The sequence below is a fragment of the Puma concolor genome, chromosome A2 (genome assembly GCF_028749965.1).
Source record: "Puma concolor isolate L17-30 chromosome A2, mPumCon1.1.hap2, whole genome shotgun sequence".
NCBI lineage: Eukaryota > Metazoa > Chordata > Mammalia > Carnivora > Felidae > Puma > Puma concolor.
Window position 1 is genome coordinate 11,855,027 of NC_141668.1, and position 21,077 is coordinate 11,876,103.

Consider the following 21,077-nt stretch of genomic DNA (forward strand, 5'->3'; position numbering starts at 1 on the left):
AATGACTTGATTCCAAAATACACAAAGAACTCAAAACTCAACAAGAAAATAAACAACCCAATTTAAAAATGGACCAAAACCCTAACAGACATCTCTTCAAAGAAGATAACAGATAGCAAATAATCACATGAAAAACAGTCTATATGATGTCATCAGAGAAATGCAAATCCTGATTAGAATGACTAAAATCCAGAACATTGAGAATACCAAACACAGATTAGGATGTGGAGAAATAGGAACTTTCATTTATTGCTGGAGAGAGTGCAAGACTACACAACCACTTTGGAAGGCAGTTTATTACAAAACAAGACTACAGAACTAGACATTCTTTTACCATGTGATCTACCAAACTGCACTACTTGGTATTTACTCAAAGGATTTGAAAACTTATGTCTATGTGGAATATCCAGACATTGGAATAGTCTTCTGCACTAAAAAGAAACGAATTATCAAGCAAAGACGAGACACAAAGGAAACTTCAGTGCCTATTACTAGTGAAAGAAGCCAATATGAAAAAATCTACATACTGTATGTTTTCATCTGTAGGACACTCTCAAAAGTCAAAACCGTGGAAGCTGTTTTAAGATCAGTGGTTGCAAAGGGTTAACAGAGAGAGTGGAGCACAGATGATTTTTAGGGCGGTGAAACTTCTCTGTATGATATTATACTGGTGGATATACATAATTATACACTTGTCCAAACACACAGACTCTGTGGTCACTGTGACTGAACCCTAATGTAAATGATGCACTTTGTGCGACAATGATGTGCCAACATAGGTTTATCAATGATAACACATGTACCACCGAAGTGGGGGATGTTATGTGTGGAGGCAGAAAGTATGGAGGGTATCTCTATACCTTCCACTCAAGTTTTCTGTGAATATAAAATTGCTCTAAAAATAAAGTTCATTAAATAAAAATGGGCAAGAGATATGAAGAGACACGGCAAGGAAGCACCTGCAAAGATACTCTGTGGCATATGTCATTGGAAAATTTCATACTAAAACAAAAAGGAGATACCACCCACTGCATACCTACTAGAATGACAGTGGTCCAAACCCCTGACAACACCAAATGCTAGCAAGGATGTGGAGCAACAGGAACTTTCATTCTTTGCTGGTCGGATTGCAAAATGGTACAGCCCCTTTGGAAGATAGTCTGGTGACTTAATGCAAAACTAAGCATACTCTTGCCATTGATCCAGCAAATCAAGCTCCTTGATATTAACCTAAAGTTAAAACTTATGTCCACAAAAACCCTGCACATACATGTTTATAGCAACTTTATTCAGAATTATCAAAAATTAGAAGTTCCAAAGATGTCCTTCAGTAGGTGGATAAACAAGCTGTGATACGTCCATAAAACAAAATATTATTCAGCAATAAAAAGAAATGACCCTATGAGGCCATGAAAAAACATGGAGAAACCTCAAATGTGTATTCCTAGTGAAAGAAGCCAATCTGAAAATGCTGCATACTGTAGGATTTCAACTATATCACATTCTGGAAAAGGCAAAATTATGGAGGTATTAAGAAGATCAGTAGTTGCAGAAAAAGAAATTGAGGCATCAATCCCATTTACAGTTGCACCAAAAATAGTAAGATACCTATTAATAGACCTAACCAAAGTAGTGAAATACCCGTACTCTGAAAACTTAAAACACTGATGAAAGAAACTGGAAATGACACAAGGAAATCAAAACACATTCCATGCTCATGGATTGGAAGAACAAATATTGTTAAGATGTCTATAATACCCAAAGCAATCTACACATCTGATGCAATCCCTATCAAAATACCACCAGCATTTTGTCATGGAGCTAGAACAAACAATCCTAAAATTTGTATGGAACCACAAAAGACCCCAAATAGCCAAAGCAACCTTGAAAAAGAAAAGCAAAGGTGGAGGCATCACAATGCTGGACTTCAAGTTATATCACAAAGCTGTAGTAATTAGAAGAGGAAATCTTGGCACAATAAGAGACACATAGACCAATGGAACAGAATAAAAAAGCCAGAAAGGAACCCACAGCTATATGGTCAATTAATCTTTGATGAAGTAGGAAAGAATACCCAATGGTAAACAGTCTCTTCAACAAATGGTGTTGGGCACACTGGACAGTAACATGCAAAAGAATGAAACCGAGCCACTTTCTTACCCCATACACAAAAATAAAGTCAAAGTGGATTAAAGACCTAAATGTGAGACCTGAAACCATAAAAGTCCTAGAGGAAAACACAGACAGTAATCTCTCTGACATTGGCCATAGCAACTTCCTTCTAGATATGTTTCTTGAGGCAAAGGAAACAAAAGAAAAAATAAACTATTGGGACTTCATCAAAATAAGCTTCTGCACAGTGAAGGACATAATCAAAAGACTAAAAGGTGATATACTGAATGGGAGATATTTAGAAATAACATATCTGATAAAGGGTTAGTATCCAAAATATAAAAAGAACTTCTAAAACTCAACACCCCAAAAATATATAATCCAATTCACAAATAGGCAGGATACATACATAGACATTTTTCCAAAGATGACACACAGATGGTCAACGGGCACATGAAAAGATGCTCAACATCACTGATCACCAGGGAAATACAGATAAAAATTACCATGACCTATCACCTCACACCTGTCAGAATGGCTAAAATCAACATAAGGAACAACAGGTGTTGGTGAAGATGTGGAGAAAGGGGAACCCTCTTGCACTGTTGGTGACAACGCGAACTGGAGCAGCCACTCTGGAAAACAGTATGGAGGTCCTCAAAAAGTGAAAAATAGAACTACTCTATGACCCAGCTATTGCACTACTAGGCATTTACCCAAAGAATACAAAAATACTACTTCAAAGGGATATAAACCCTGGTGTTTATAGCAGCATTATCTACAATAGACAAATTATGGAAACAGCTCAGGTGTCTATTGACTGATGAATGGATAAAGAAGATGTGATATTTTTATACAATAGAATATTACTCAGCCATAAAAAATAATTAAATCTTGCCATTTGCAACAACATGGATGCAGCTAGAGAGTATTATGCTAAGCGAAATAAGTCAGAGAAAGACAAATACCATAGGATTTCACTCATATGTGGAATTTAAGACACAAATGAGCAAAGGGGAAAAAAAAAAGAGAAATAGAGGCAGACTAAGAAACAGACTCTTAACTATAGAGAACTGATAGTTACCAGAGAGGACGTGAGTCAGGGGATGGGTTAAATAGGTAATGGGGACTAAGGAGTGCACTTCTGATGAGCACCAGGTGTATGGAAGTGTTCAATCACTCTACTATACACCTGAAACTAATATTAAACTGTATGTTAACTGAAATTCAAATAAAAACCTAAAGATATTTAAAAAATGGTTCACCATCAGTGGTTTCCAAGGGCTTGGGGAGAGCAAGAGCAGGATGAGTTGGTAGAACATAGCGGATTTGTAGAGCAGTGAAAGTAATCTGTGATGGAGTGCCTGGCTGGCGCAGTCAGAGCGTGAGACTCTTGGTCTTGGGATTGGGAGTTTGAGCCCCATGTTGAGTGTAGAGATGACTTAAAAATATTTAAGAATATTAAATTAAAAACACTATTCTGTATGAATCTGTGATGGTGGATATATGTCATTATACATTTGTCAAAAGTCATGGAATGTACAAGACAGAGTGAACACTGATGTAAACTATGGGCTTCAGTTAATAATAATATATCAAGGGGCGCCTGGGTGGCGCAGTCGGTTAAGCGTCCGACTTCAGCCAGGTCACGATCTCGCGGTCCGTGAGTTCGAGCCCCGCGTCAGGCTCTGGGCTGATGGCTCAGAGCCTGGAGCCTGTTTCCGATTCTGTGTCTCCCTCTCTCTCTGCCCCTCCCCCGTTCATGCTCTGTCTCTCTCTGTCCCAAAAATAAATAAACGTTGAAAAAAAAAATAATAATATATCAATATTGGCCTATTGATTGTAACAAATGTACCACATGTAATGCAAGACACTATAAACAGGAGAAACAGCATGAGAAGGGATGAGGGAGTATATGGAACTCTCAACTTAGCACTCAATTTTTGTGTAACTTGAAAATGGTACTAATAATAAAGTCCATAATTTTTTTTTAAAAAAGGGCATTAATGGGGCGCCTGGGTGGCGCAGTCGGTTGAGCGTCCGACTTCAGCCAGGTCACGATCTCGCGGTCCGTGGGTTCGAGCCCTGCGTCGGGCTCTGGGCTGATGGCTCAGAGCCTGGAGCTTGTTTCCGATTCTGTGTCTCCCTCTCTCTCTGGCCCTCCCCCATTCATGCTCTGTCTCTCTCTGTCCCAAAAATAAATAAACGTTGAAAAAAAAAAATTAAAAAAGGGCATTAATGACTTATCTAATAAACAAGTAAATATCGAGTTAAGTCTGTTATTCAGTTGACAGTCCTTAATAAAGAGAACACTTTCAATAAAGAACTGAGAGTTGATGGAAGGAAGTGGGTGTGCTAAATGTGCTAAACCGGGCGATGGGCATTAAGGAGGGCACTTGTGATGGCACTGGGTGTTGTATGTGATGAATCACTAAATTCTACTCCTGAAACCAATATTATAGTATATGTTAACTCGAATTTAAATAAAAATTTGAGAAAAAAGAGAAGAACTCTTACATATTGCTAGTGAGAATCTGCCATCACTGTAGAAAACAGTTTGGCAATTTTTTTATAAACATACACTTGCCATATAGTCCAGAAATCTAATCCCAAATAAAGACATACAGATATAATTTTTTTTTTAAAAAGAGAACACTTTCAGAACTAAAGGAAATGCTTTTGCTGACAACTACAGAAAAACACACTTTGTGTAAAAGTGATCTTACAAATATTAGCGTAATGAGTATTGCTCACTCTGGTTTCACAATCCAGAGGGCTTTTGCCACCGTGAAAGGTTAAGTGATGTTGATGATTTCAAACCTATCTCCCATCTCTTGGTTTCACCCCAAACCATCTTAAGATGGATTGATTCAAACACTAAAAATATAGGTAGGAAAATTTATCCAAGAGTCTCTACAGGTGAGCCAATCTTGAAATACTGGCAATTATCATAAGCCAGAAGTAAATGTAACACTAAATCAGTGCTCAAAACCTTAGCTTCCAGGACCATTGAAGCATTTTCTAACGGACTTCATTGACTTTATCCTATCATAACCTGAAATGTGTCTTAAAATTGTTTATGTAATTCTAGTTGAGTTAAAGATTTCCACAACTTTTCATCATTTACTTGGATATGATTTCAAACAGAATTTACAGTTTCTTCATCATTTACTTCACTATCCTCATTATCTTTATTAAAATTATGTTCCTGTGAAGGCAGACCAATCAACTCTCATTATGGTGGTATAATCCATCAAGACTGCTTTTTGTACAGTTATCAACCGAAGCATTTAATATATTGTGGAAAAATATAAAATTTTATTGATTTTAAAACGTACAGCTCAGTGGCCTTATTCACACTGTATGCCATCACCATCACCACCTTCCATCTCCAGAACTCTCTCATCCCAGAGGGAAAGTCTGTCCCCATTAAATAATAACTCCCTATTCCTCCCTCCCCTAATCCCTTATAACCACTGTTGTGTTTCTGCTTCCATGACTTTGACTCTTCTACATATCTTCTTGCTATCAGCTTGCCGAGTGCTTGCCAATATTGTTGAATTTTTCAGAAAACCGATTCTGGGTTTCATTGGTATTTTTTCCTCCTTTTATTGAGGGGTTTTCTATTCTCTAGTTCCTTTGCCTGTGCCCTAATCTTCATTAGTTTCTTCCTTCTGCTGATTTGGGATTTGGTTTTTCTTCTCTTTCTGGTCCTTGAGGCATAAAGTGGGGGTTGCTGATTTGCGACCTTTATTCTATTTTAATGTAGGAGTTTATGCTGTAAGCCACACTTTTAGCACTGCTTTTGCAACATTCCATTTGGGGTCTGTTGTGTGTTTCATTTATTTATTTTTTTTTTTTCATTTCTCCCCAGCTAGCTTCTAACTTCTGCTCCTGAACCCCTTGGTGAATTTTTCACTTCAGTTCTCGTATTCTTCAGCTCCAGAGTTTCCGTTTGGCTCTTTTCCACAGTTTTTATCTCTTGATGATATTTTCATTTTTCTCATGCATCATTTTCCTTGGTTTGTTGTTTATTTGTGTTCTCTTTGAGACTATTGAGCATCTATCTTTAAAATAATTATATTGAATTCTTTGTCCGGTAATTCACAAATCTGCATTTCTTCAGTGGTAGTTTCGGGAGATGAATTTTGTTCCTTTGGCTCATGTTTTCCCAGTTTCTTGGCATATCTTGTGAATTTGAGTTGAAATGTGGGCTTTTGGAAAAACAGCTATTTCTCCCAGTCTTTACTGGCTTCATGACGGGGAAGACCTTCAGCAATCTGCCCTGTTAGAGATTCTGCGGACCTTTTCAAGCTTTAATGGGGACGTAGTTTCTCTGAACTGGTGCGTGGATTTTCTCAGTTAAGAGGTTTGCCTGCTTCTTCTCTGGAGCCTGTAAACACTTGCTCCCCCTGGTGTTTGTCTGAGATGCTACAATCTCCCTACAGCTCTGTAAGTTAGTGTTTGTTTGTTTGTTTCTCAGGGGCCCCAAGATGGCCCCCAGACTGCCATTCCCAGCAGGGCTCTAAATCACACCAGATGGAAAACATTCCTCGGCCATCTCTGAAAGCCAGAATGTAATACCCATGGTCCACTCCTCTCCTTTCATCCAAAGAGAAAGTGGAGTTAGGAAGGAATCCTCTGATCATGCCACACGGGGCCAGGGATGGGGAGTGACTAGAACAGGAAAAAGATCATAACCTTGCCTGATCACTTTTCTGTAACTCTTCTTGACTTTGTGCTTCTCCAGGTGCTGCAGCCTCTCTACTGGTTTCTCATAATGGCTATTTGATCTATATATTATTGTCTCCTCGGAGGAATGGAGGAAACTCAGGGATTTCTATTCTGCTACCTGGCTAATTTAACTCTTTTGATAATTCTCACCATCAAATCATGAATCTTCTTGGGGAAATTTCTTGAGTATTAATACACCAGCAATCATATCTCTTGAGAAGACAAATTCCCTGCTGAGAAATTCTACCATTCTTCATATTGCCCTTGTTTTCTGCAATGCTCTGTTAAAAGCAGCCTTCATCTGAGCATTCCTTAGACTGTAGATGAGAGGGTTCAGCAATGGGTTGAAGAGTGGTGAAACAGGGTAAGGATTTTCTGCTGCTCCTCACGTTGACTATTGTCTGGGACCAAGTCAACCATCAGGGCTATGCCAAAGTAGACTCCAACCACACAGAAGTGTGAGGAGCAGGTGGAAAAGGCTTTTCTGCGCCCCTCCTTTGTCTGGATCTTCAGGATGGCCCAGAGGATGCACACGTAGCAGATCAACACCGGGGAGAGGGGCCCAACTAAGATAAACACACCACCAGCAAAGACAAAAACTTCATTGATCCAAGTATCACCACAGGCCACTTTGAGGACAGATAGGATTTCCCAGAAGAAGTGGTTCACCTCCTGGGGCCCAGAGAAAGTCAACCTTAGAGAGAGAATTACATGTACTAGGGCTAGGGAAAATCCACATGCCCAGATAGCGATGACCAGGAGCATGCACACTGTCCAGTTCATGATGACAGTGTACTGGGGCAGATGGCAGATTGCCACGAACCCGTCATAGGCCATCACTACCAAAATCAGGCACTCTTCACCAGCACAAGTCACAAACAAAACTATCTGCATAGCTCACGAGACAAAGGAGATAGTTTTTTTGTGCTTCACTAGGTTTTCCAGCATATTGGGCGAACTGATGGAAGCATAGCATATGTCAATGATAGCCAGATGAGAAAGGAAGAAATACATGGGGGAATGCAGTCTGAGGTCCAGCCAAATGAGTCCCAAGATCACGCCATTTGCCAGCAGGTTGAAGATATATAACAGGGAGAAGACACAGGAGAGGAGCACTTCAGTGTCTTTACTGAGCTGGAATCCCACCAGGATGATTTCTGGTCCACGATTGGTTGCCACCCCCCCCCCCATTCCTTGATGAAAGTTTATCAAGGACTGAAGTGTGATAGAAAGGTCAACGCTGGATATGAATGAAAATTGAAGTTATTTACTCAGAGGAAAGGAAAGTTATGAACTCAGAGGAAGCTTTTATGCCTGTCCCTACTTGACTTTTTCTTGTCCAATGTTTTAGTTTAAAATTTTTATTCAGATAAGTATCCAAAAATTAAAACAATATGATTATATATAGTTTACCAAATTGTTTTAAAGTTTGCTTCATCAATTCTTTTTTTTTTTTTTTTTTTCCTATGTACACATTTTCCCCCTTGGCCACGTAAGAGTAAAATGTAGGCGTAATGCCAATTTGTCCCTTCGTTTTTTTTCTAAGACAAGGATATTCATATTCAGGATAAGTAACCAAAATCAGGAGATGTAACATTAGCATGATTCTCTATTCTAGATACAGCATTTTCTTCCCCTCTGGTCCAAGATGCAATCTTGCACACATTGCATCTCCTCTAATATGAAATAATCACTCAGTCTTTCCCTTGAAATTGATATTTTTGAAGCATACACACCAGTTGTTTTTTTATGTCTCTCAACTTGGGTTTTCCATTTATTGCCCCTTTTTAGTTCAAAATATAAATTTCTAATAGGATATAAAAAGTGTCCTTCTTAATGGCTTCCATTAATATACAGGTAATGTTAATTTGTCCCAATACTGGTGGTACAACGTGGATCTTGGTTAAGGTGGAGTCTTCAAATTATCTCCAGCATAAAATTATTACTCCACAATTTAAAGCACTTTCTCACTTCTGGCTTCCTAAATTGTTCTAGCCTCAAGTTGTTTATTTCCCACTTCAGCCTGAAATAAGTTATTTCACTAAAAAGATCTAGTTCCTTTCAGTGAAGAATCTTATTTTCCAAAAAAAATCTGATTTTATTGGATCTTTAACAATATTTTTATCATGATTATTGCCAAATTTCTAATATCCTCGTTTAATTAGTAGAGCATATAATTTGACATGCAAACTGTTAAGGGGATGATAAATTCTTAAACTTACTTGTTTAATCCTAATACATCTTTACAGACTTCCTTTGGAGGGCCAAATCTATTTTACTAAATTAACATTAAGATTAAAGAAAATGATCTTGATATGATACAGTGGTTTATTTTGGGCAAAAGGATACTTCTAGTCTTATTTAAAATTTTTTGTTTTTCTTTATATTTAGACAATCATAGATTCTTGGGAATTTCAGATTCACAGATTAGTTTCAACAGCCTGATACAATCTGTGAATGAAGACACACCTCATATGAAATTTTGACAAGTTTTTCAAAGTGTCTTAGGAAAACATGAAATTTAATGAAAGACTAAAGAGATAATACTGGGAAACATGGCCAAAAGTGATCATTGTTAATAATTTGCATATAGTGTTTCATTACTTACTGTACATAGAATTTCATATATAATTAAAAATTAAACAGTGTTATTTCTTTTAGAATCAGTTCATGTAAATTCCCCATGACAAAATACTTTTCTGGAGCATATGTTGCCAGCTGCATACTATTTTATCTTTTAACTGATTTAATATATTACCTTCTACTATATTGCATGCAATAGAAATGATGGCCCATGCTGACTCCATTTCATACATAAATTTTTTGTACCTTTTGTTATTTTCCCATAATAGATTCATAGACACGAAAGTTCTCAGTCAAATCTATCTCTGTCATCATCTTTCTGTCTAAAAAGCAAACAAGCAGGAGAAAAGAAATCCAGACATATTATCATCAGAAGAAATCACTTGGGAGGAAAGAATCTCTAACTGAATTATCATGACTAATCTCAAACTCACCTTTCCTATGAAAGGGCCCCCACTTCAGCTTTTCAGCTTCTATTATGCTGACTCTCAAGTTTTTATACAATTTGGTCCAACCTGGTGTAAAATGTACTTCCTCTGGTTCGTTCTTAGGTCACCTTCATATTAAATACCAACAAGGAGTAAGACTAGTTACTGGAAAGTGAGATTTTATGAAGGTTAAGTATAATCTGATGACAATGTATGTAACCTCTGGTGTACTGGGTTAAATCTGTCTTTCTTAGTTGATTACAGCTGAGGGCTGTCTATCCTCCAATTTCAGGGAGCTGATTACAATGGACACCTGTCTCTTACTGCCGAAATAATTCCATGTGGAAGTAATTATCCTAACACCAACTATTCATCATTTCCTTCCTAGACATCTTTTTACATTTTAACACCAAAAGACACACATTTCTTTGTTTCCATCTATTGGCTTTTCTTAATTCCAGTTTGTGGCCCAACAGGTACTCCTGTTTCCTAGATGAATGACAACATGGAATGAGTTATTATTTGAGGCCAATATCACCCATTACACAGAAATGTCTTTACCTTTACAGTCATTCAAGTTAAAAAATATTTAATGTGAGGGTCGCTTGGAAGATGGCAGCGTAGGAGGACACTGGGCTCACCTCGTCCTGCTGATCGCTTAGATTCCACCCACATCTGCCTAAATAACTCAGAAAACTGCCAGAAGACTAGCAGAATGGACTCTCCAGAGTCAAGTGTAGACAAGAGGCCCACAGAAGAGGGTAGGAAGGGCAGAGAGGCAGTGCATGCTACACAGACTGGCGGGAGGGAGCCAGGGCGGTGGAGGGTCAGCCAGCCCACCCGGCAAGGCAGAGCCCCCGAGTCTGGGTTGCAAAAGTGGAGGGGCCAGACGGAGGGTGTTCTGACATCCAGTGGGACTTAACATCTGGAATGTTATAAGTCAACAGTTCTGCTCAGACAGCAGGAGGGTGAGAGGACACCAGGAGGGAGAGATGTTAAGCCCTGGAAGACAGAGCTCAGCTCAGTGGGGAACAAAGGCTCTGGGAAGCACCATCTCCCTCGCCCATCTCCCAGCCGAAATCCCAAAGGGAACCAGTTCCCGTCACTGAACTTGCTTGCACCGCGCAAACACCCAATGCTGTGCTTCTGTGGATCCATCCCTCCGACAGGTCTGCCTCCCTCCCGGTGCCGCAGAGCCCCTCCCAAAGCCAGACCACTGAAGGCAAAGAGAGCTGAGTCTGCCCCTCCTGCCCCTGTGCACCTTGCGGATCCACCCCAGCTAATATGCCAGATCCCATAGAAGCAGCACCACAAGCCTGGCAGGGTGCAAGTAGCCCAGATGGGGCCACACCACTCCACAGTGATTCCTGCCCCTGGGAGAGGGGAAGATAAGGTACACACCAGTCTGACTGTGGCCCCAGTGGTGGGCTTGGGGCAGACATCGGGTCTGACTGAGGCCCTGACCACCAACACAAGTTGCTCCACACAGCACAAGGGAAAAGCTCTGCAGTTCCATGCCACTCCAGGGACTATCCAAAATGACGAAACAGAAGAATTCTCAAAAGAAACCCCAGGAAGTAGCAACAACTAACAAATTGATCAAAAACGATTTAAGCAATGTAATGGAACATGAGTTTAAAATAATAGTCATAAAATTAATCACTGGGCTTGAAAAAAGTATAGAGGACAGCAGATAATCTACTGCTACAGAGATCAAGGGACTAAGAAACAGTCAGGAAGAGCTAAAAATGCTATAAATGAGGTGCAAAATAAAATGGAGGCGACCACAGCTCAGATTGAAGAGGCAGAGGAGAGAATAGGTGAATTAGAAGATAAAATTATGGAAAAGAGGAAGCTGAGAAAAAGAGAGATAAAAAAATCCAGGAGTATGAGGGGAGACTTAGAGAACTAAGTGATGCGATGAAATGCAATAATATCCATAGAATAGGGATTCCAGAGGAGGAAGAGAGAGAGAAAGGGGCTGAAGGTGTACTTGAAGAAATCATAGCTGAGAACTTCCCTGATCTGGGGAAGGAAAAAGGCATTGAAATCCAACAGGCACAGAGAACTCCCTTCAGACATAACTTGAATCAATCTTCTGCATGACATATCATAGTGAAACTGGAAAAATACAAGGATAAAGAGAAAATTCTGAAAGCAGCTAGGGATAAACATGCTCTAACATATAAAGAGAGACCCATAAGACTAATGGCAGACCTATCCACTGAAACTTGGCAGGCCAGAAAGGAATGGCAGGAAATCTTCAATGTGATGAACAGGAAAAAATAAGCAGCCAAGAATCCTCTGTCCAGCAAGTCTGTCATTCGGAATAGAAGGAGAGATAAAGGTCTTCCCAAACAAACAAAAACTGAAGGAATTCATCACCACTAAACCAGCCCTACAAGAGATCCTAAGGGGGATACTGTGAAACAAAGTACCAGAGACATCACTACAAGCATGAAACCTACAGACATCACAATGATTCTAAACACATATCTCTATAACAACACTGAATGCAAATGGACTAAATGCGCCAAGTGAAAGACATATGGTATCAGAATGGATAAAAAAACAAGACCAATCTATTTGCTGTCTACAAGAGACTCACTTTAGACCTGAGGACACCTTCAGATTGAAAGTGAGGGGATGGAGAACTATTTATCATGCTACTGGAAGTCAAAAGAGAGCTGGAGTAGCCATACTTATATCAGACAAACTAGACTTTAAATTAAAGGCTGTAACAATGGATGAAGAAGGGCATTATATAATAATTACAGGGTCTATCCATCAGGAAGAGCTAATAATTATAAATGTCTAAGCGCTGAATACAGGAGCCCCCAAATATATAAAACAATTACTCACAAACATAAGGAACCTTATTGATAAGAATGTGGTAATTGCAGGGGACTTTAATACTCCATTTACAACAATGGATAGACCATCTAGGTGGTCTAGATGTCAATAAAGAAACAAGGGCCCTGAATGATACATTGGATCAGATGGACTTGACATATTTAGAACTCTGCATCCCAAAGCAACAGAATATACTTTCTTCACGAGTCCACATGGAACATTCTCCAAGATAGATCACATACTGGGTTACAAAACAGCCCTTCATAAGTATAAAAGAATTGAGATCATACCATGCACACTTTCAGACCACAATGCTATGAAACTTGAAATCAACCACAGGAAAAAGTCTGGAAAACCTCCAAAAACATGGAGGTTAAAGAACACCCTACTAAAGAATGAATGGGTCAACCAGGCAATTAGAGAAGAAACTAAAAAATATATAGAAACAAATCAAAATGAAAATACAACAATCCAAATACTTTGGGATGCAGCGAAGGCAGTCCTGAGAGGAAAATACTTTGTAGTCCAGGCCTATCTCAAGAAACAAGAAAAATCCCAAATACAAAATCTAACAGCACACCTAAAGGAAATAGAAGCAGAGCAGCAAAGACACCCCAAACCCAGCAGAAGAAGAGAAATAACAAAGGTCAGAGCAGAAATAAACAATATAGAATCTAAAAAAACTGTAGAGCAGATCAATGAAACCAAGAGTTGGTTTTTTGAAAAAATGAACAAAATTGATAAACTTCTAGCCAGGCTTCTCAAAAAGAAAAGGGAGATGACCCAAATAGATAAAATCATGAATGAAAATGGAATTATTACAACCAATCTCTCAGAAATACAAGCAATTATCAGGGAATACTATGAAAAATTATATGCCAATAAACTGGACAACCTGGAAGAAATGGACAAATTCATAAGCACCCACACACTTCCAAAACTCAATCAGGAAGAAATAGAAAACTTGAACAGACCCATAACCAGTGAAGAAATTGAATCAGTTATCAAAAATCTCCCAACAAATAAGAGTCCCAGGCTTCCCAGGGGAATTCTACCAGACATTTAAAGCAGAGATAATACCTATCCTTCTCAAGCTGTTCCAAAAAGTAGAAAGGGAAGGAAAACTTCCAGACTCATTCTAGGAAGCCAGCATTACTTTGATTCCTAAACCAGACAGAGACCCAGTAAAAAAAGAGAACTACAGGACAATATCCCTGATGAATATGGATGCAAAAATTCTCAATAAGATACTAGCAAATTGAATTCAACAGCATATAAAAAGAATTATTCACCATGATCAAGTGGGATTCATTCCTGGGCTGCAGGGCTGGTTCAACATTTGCAAATCAATCAATGTGATACATCACATTAATAAAAGAAAAGAGAAGAACCATATGATCCTGTCAATTGATGCAGAAAAAGCATTTGACAAAATTCACCATCCGTTCTTAATAAAAACCCTCAAGAAAGTCGGGGTAGAAGGAACATACTTAAACATCACAAAAGCCATTTATGAAGATCCCACAGCTAATATCATCCTCAATGGGGAAAAACTGAGAGCTTTCTCCCTGAGATCAGGAACACGACAGGGATGTCCACTCTGACCGCTGTTGTTTAACATAGTGTTGGAAGTGCTAGCATCAGCAATCAGACAACAAAAGGAAATCAAAGGCATCAAAATTGGCAAAGATGAAGTCAAGCTTTCACTTTTTGCAGATGACATCATATTATACCTGGAAAACCCAATAGACTCCACCAAAAGTCTGCTAGAACTGATACATGAATTCAGCAAATTCACAGGATACAAAATCAATGTACAGAAATCAGTTGCATTTTTATACGCCAATAATGAAGCAAAAGAAAGAGAAATAAAGAAACTGATCCCATTCACAATTGCACCAAGAAGCATAAAATACTTAGGAACAAACCTAACCAAAGATGTAAAAGATCTGTATGCTGAGAACTATAGAGAGCTTATGAAGGAAATTGAAGAAGATACAAAGAAATGGAAAAACATTCCATGCTCATGGATTGGAAGAATAAATAGTTAAAATGTCAATACTACCCAAAGCTATCTACACATTCAATGCAATCCCAATGAAAATTGCACCAACATTCTTCTCGAAGCTAGAACAAGCAATCCTAAAATATTTATGGAACCACAAAAGACCCCAAATAGCCAAAGTAATTTTGAAGAAGACCAAAGTGGGAGGCATCACAATCCTAGACTTTAGCCTCTACTACAAAGCTGTAACCATCAAGACACCATGGTATTGGCAAAAAAAAAAAAAAAAAACACACAAAAAACAAAACAAAACAAAAAAACAACAACAAAAAACAGACACATAGACCAATGGAATAGAATAGAAACCCCAGAGTTAGACCCACAAAAGTATGGCCAACTAATCTTTGACAAAGCAGGAAAGAACATCCAATGAAAAAAAGACAGTCTCTTTAGCAAATGGTGCTGGGAGAACTGGATAGCAACATGCAGAAGGATGAAACTAGACCACTTTCTCACACCATTCACAAAAATAAACTCAAAATGTATGAAGGACCTGAATGTGAGACAGGAAACCATCAAAACCCTAGAGGAGAAAGCAGGAAAAAAACCTCTCTGACCTCAGCCACAGCAATTTCTTACTTGACACATCCCCAAAGGCAAAGGAATTAATAGCAAAAATGAACTATTGGGACCTCATGAAGATAAAAAGCTTCTGCATTGCAAAGGAAATAATCAACAAAACTAAAAGGCAACCAGTGGAATGGGAAAAGATATTTGCAAATGACATATCGGACAAAGGGCTAGTATCCAAAACCTATAAAGAGGTCACCAAATTCCACACCTGAAAAACAAATAATCCAGTGTAGAAATGGGCAGAAAACATGAATAGACACTTCTCTAAAGACATCCAGATGGCCAACAGGCACATGAAAAGATGCTCAACGTCACTCCTCATCAGGGAAATACAAATCAAAACCACACTCAGATATCATCTCACACCAGTCAGAATGGCTAAAATGAACAAATCAGTAAACTATAGATGCTGGAGAGGATGTGGAGAAACGGGAACCCTCTTGCACTGTTGGTGGGAATGTAAACTGGTGCAGCCACTCTGAAAAACAGTGTGGAGGTTCCTCAAAAACTTAAAAATAGATCTACCCTATGACCCAGCAATAGCACTGCTAGGAATTTCCCCAAGGGATACAGGAGTGCTGATGCATAGGGGCACATGTACCCCAATGTTTTTAGCAGAACTTTCAACAATAGCCAAATTATGGAAAGAGCCTAAATGTCCATCAACTGATGAATGGATAAAGAAATTGTGGTTTATATACACAATGGAATACTACATGGCAATGAGAAAGAATGAATATGGCCTTTTTGTAGCAACGTGGATGGAACTGGAGAGTGTGATGCTAAGTGAAATAAGCCATACAGAGAAAGACAGATACCATATGTTTTCACTCTTATGTGTATCCTGAGAAACTTAACAGAAGACCATGGGGGAGGGGAAGGAAAGAAAAAGTTAGAGAGGGAGGGAGCCAAAACATAAGAGACTCTTAAAAACTGAGAATAAACTGAGGGTTGATGGGGGGTGGGAGGGAGGGGAGGGTGGGTGATGGGTATTGAGGAGGGCACCTGTTGGGATGAGCACTGGGTGTTGTATGGAAACCAGTTTGACAATAAATTTCATATTAAAAATAAATAAAATATGTACTTAAAAATGAAAGAAAAAGAAAAAAATATTTAATGTAATCAACACCACACATCTTTGATGTTGCATAACTGTGATAAGACTTTTACCATACATGGCCACAGTGTATTTTCTATAAAACATATTTCCAGATAATGGGAGATAAATCTCTTGAGGGATGATGGATAGAGTTTTAATTCCTATTTTTTGACTTTCTTTTATGCTTATAGAATTAATAACAAAAATATTCTGGAAATTATTCTATATATAATTACTATTATATATCTCTGGGGAATGCCTTTTATAATAGCTGGTATAATTCTTGAAACAGACATTCAAATATTTGTTAAATGGAAGAAAGAATTCATATACATGCACACACATCAGGTCGCATATTGACATTACACTGTTCTACATAGATTTGTAAATATCTCAAAGATCATAGACCTCAAAAAGATACCAAAAATTACAGTATCCAAACTCTCAAAATTCTTCTAGTTTTATGAATTCATGCTTTACTAATTTGTCTATCTCTATATAAGACAAAGCATCTTCTATCTACTGAGCAAGACATGAATTCCACTTTACTAGAAAGTTCAAAATTAGAATTTAATCATTTGAAAACTGCTCTTACAAAAAATGCCATGAATGATCCATGTAATTTTAATGCAGTGTTTCTATAGGGTACATCGCAATAATCTTTGAAGGTGTAGACAATAGTGTATCTGCAGAGACTATGGCAATGCCAAAGTGAGTTAATGTCTTGCACCTATTTGAAGTGATGCTTAGAACCAAGTTTCAGGCAAATAGCTTTATTGAAAGATTTACAGAAAATAAAATAACCTAAGAAAGAAACACAAAGACACATGTGACAGTATTTTGAGCCTTTGAAAAAACATCAGCCTACAGGAGGCCTCAAGTATGAAGATACTTTTAAAAATAGTGAAGATATAGTAAATCTTTTAAGTAATGCAGCAGTAAAATAGAGAAGATTTAAAGATAGCCTAAATGCAATCTCCCCTCCCAATAGAGAATAAGTTAACAGCAGCTCAGAAAAGGAAGGTCCTGGTGGTCAGTATGAGCAATTCTCCCTCTGCCTGGGCATTCCTGCAACTGAGTTAGGGAACTTTACGCTATTTCTCCCACTTTAGCTGAAGGTATTGGCACTTACTCTATCCCATTTTGCGGTAGGATAAATACTTGTATCCAGCATAGTAATTTCTGAGCCTAATAATTATTAACATTGAGTGATAGCTTGAGAATATTACAATAAGAAATAACTATGTGGCAAGCTCACGTCTTACGCTGTTTTGGTGAGAAGACTTTCTGCAACTGTTACTAGAATTTTGCTTTCTAGCAACAAAGCTACTCTGTCAATATCTTCTCCAGTATCAGTTAGTAGAAGGTCCTTTTATTCTTTTGGCTCCATCAAAGCCTTATCCAGGGGAGATCCCTGCACGTGAAGCCTCTCCTACTTCCAGATCTCTTCTTAAACAATAGAGTTAGCCTAATGTGGAGCCCACCATTCAACCACACTGGGAAGTGAAGAAGAAGCTACTGAGGGACTACACGGCCCCTGTCACAACTCAGTGGGCAGAAGTTCCTGGAGCTGGGTGGGGGTGGAAACTGGTCATCTAGTGCACCTGTCTGCCAGGTAACTTTGAGTTAGGAGGGACTCAGGATATTTCACTGAGGAATATCATTCCTTTCCACGTAGCCAGGCTTCCACCTTGTCCTACTTCAACTACCGTCCTAAAAACCATCCCACAGTGCCAATAAATCTCTCCAGTACGCAGATACAAGCACTGGATATTCCTCAGGAATCTACTTTCACCAAAAGAAGACCCTTCAGAGGTAAGTTACATAAGATGCTGTAGAAGGCTGCAGAGGAGAAATCTCAGACTCACGAGACCTTCATTACAATTGCTGATGGCTTTGCAATAGAATGTGAAGTTCTAATTAAACCTCTAGGAATAAAGGTTTTATTTAAATCGGCAAAGGACTCAAATTCCCAGAAGGACCATGAGACATCATATGTCTCTAGTTCTCCCTAAAGAGAAGGGGGAAAATTCCCTGAAACTTCTGTCTCTGGAGGAGAGCAAAGATTTTTATCTAGTTGACCTTGGAGGAAATTTCTAGAAAGAGGCAGGGTGCGTCCTAGCATCACACTGTTTATGCTCACAGACTTTGAATATCTCACAAGTAAAGAAAAAACCTGAGGGAGATATCACAAATTACAATATTTAAGCCTCCAAAAGGACTATAGCTTTATAAACTCAGGCTTCTCTTCAGACCCCATGAAGGCCCATGGGCAGCCGGGATTTTGATTGTTGAGAGGTAGTTTCCATGAATTTGTCAGGGCAAACCTGAGAAGGAATTAATTATTGAGCCCTTATTCTGTTTCTGACAATGTGCCAAATGCTTTACATGGCATATATATATTTAATCTAATCATTTTACAGCCAAGGCGACTGAAGTTTAAATAAACTAAGTCGGCAGTTCCCTAATTGTTAGTCCAGGGACCCCGAGACCCTGTGAAATTGTCCATGAGATCAAAATAATTTTTATAATAATTTAAGATATTATTCTTTTTCTACTCTCATTCACTCACGAGGGTGGAATGCAGTTTTTCAAAGGCTACATGACATTTTCTACTTTAAGATTGGCTATAGAAGCAAATACAAAAATCTAGCTGTCCTTGACAAACATTAAAGAATTTTACAAAAAAGAAAAAAATAAGTAAAACTATGTCCTCTTTTCACTCTTGGTTTGTTTTAAATATAAATTATCATAGGATGAAATTATCTTTTAAGTCACTTAAATGCTTTCAAATTGTTTTAACTCCTATTATGACAAATGCCAACAAATACCCATATAAGTAAAATCTCTTTGGGTCCTCAAGGATATTTACAATTGTAAAGGTATCTTGAAAGCAGACAATTAAAAGGACCATCGCAGTAAAGAACTGTCGTCTATCAGCCCAGGCCCAGAGCTGCACTCAAATGACTTCTGTTAGATTCCAAAGCATGTGAGTTTTTTTATTGCTGCCCTAACAAATTACCACAAGTGTAGCAGCTTAAAACAACTCTATCTCACAGTTTCCCTGAGTTGGAAGTGCTGGTACAGGATTCTCTGCACACGTCTCACGGACTTCACAGATGGGGGTTGCCTTCGTTTGCAATCTTCACGTGAAATCCAACTCCACTGATGGAGAATGGACCCAATAGTAGAAGAGGCTTCATCATGGCTTCTGTCATGGTTTCCTTCCTATTCCTAGATTGTGGAGTTTTCTCTTTTTCTCATCATTAAAGGATATTGAACCTTGTCAAATGAGTTTTCTCCATCACTTAGATAATCATGTGTTTTTTTTTTCCCTTTGTTCTACAAATATGGTGTATTGCATTGATTGATTTTTGTACTGGGAATAAGGCTGCTTACCAGGAATACCCCCTCACCCCCAAACATACTGTATGATGTTTTTAAGATGCTCCTGGGTCCAGATTATGATTATTGATAATTTTTCCTATTTATATAGAGATGCAGGTTTCTTTTTTTTTTTTTTTACTGTCTTTGTCTGACTTTTGTAACGGTAATAGTGGCCTCATGGAATAACTTAGAAGTGCTCCCTTCCTCTTCAATATTTGGAAGGGCTTATGAAAGATGGTTATTTTTTTGTTTGTTTAAACGGTAGTAAAATCTACCAATGAAATTATCTGGTCTGGACTTTCACTGGGAGGTTTTTAAATACTGATTCAATCTCCTTACTAGTTATGGATTTACTCTGATTTCCTATTTCTTCAAATCTTCATGGGTTGTATGTTTTTAGGAATTTTTCTATTTCATCAGATTGTACAATTTTCATGATCCTCTCTTATATTCCTTTTTATTTCTATAAAATCAGTAATTTCCCCTTATTCATTTCTTTTATTTTTATGTTTATTTTTGAGAGAGACAGAGAGACAGAGAGACAGAGCATGAGCAGGGGAGGGACAGAGAGAGAGGGAGACACAGAATCCGAAGAAGGCTCCAGGCTCTGAGCTGTCAGCACAGAGCCCAATGCGGGGCTCAAACTTGCAGACCACGAGATCATGACCTGAGCTGAAGTCGGATGCTTAACTGACTGAGCCACCCAGGCACTCCTCCCCACACTCATTTATGATTTTAATACTTTCAATTTTTTTCATTAACCTATCCAAAGTTTTATCAATTTTGTTGATCCTTTCTAAGAACTAACTTCTAATTTCATTCATTTTCTCTATTTTTTCCCCTATTTTCTGCTTCCTTTATCTTTTTATTCTTTTTTCTTCCTTTATCCTTTTTATTCTTTCTTCTGGCTTTGGCTTTAGTTTGCTCTTCCTTCTCTAGTTCCTCAACAGATAATATGAGGTTATATTAGAGATATTTTTTCTTTTTTAATATGTTTATGGCTATAAATTTCCTTTGTAGCACCACTCTCTATGTAGCCCATAAATTTTGATATACTCTGTTTTCGTTTTCAGTAGTTTCAAGGTATATTTTAACTTCTGTTGTGTTTTCTTCTTTGAGCCAATTTGTTGTTAAAGGGTGTGGTCTCTAATTTACACTTATTTATGATTTTTTTTGTTTTTCCTATTATTATTCGTTTCTAGTTTTATTCTATTGCAATCAGGAAAGATGCTTTGCATAATAT

At 38.2% G+C, this 21,077-nt stretch overlaps 1 pseudogene; it reads right to left on the minus strand.

The window, feature by feature from the left end:
* Nucleotides 1-7,099: 7,099 nt before the first annotated feature.
* LOC112866475 (olfactory receptor 2A2-like) lies at nt 7,100-8,020 on the minus strand (annotated as a pseudogene).
* Nucleotides 8,021-21,077: the final 13,057 nt, after the last annotated feature.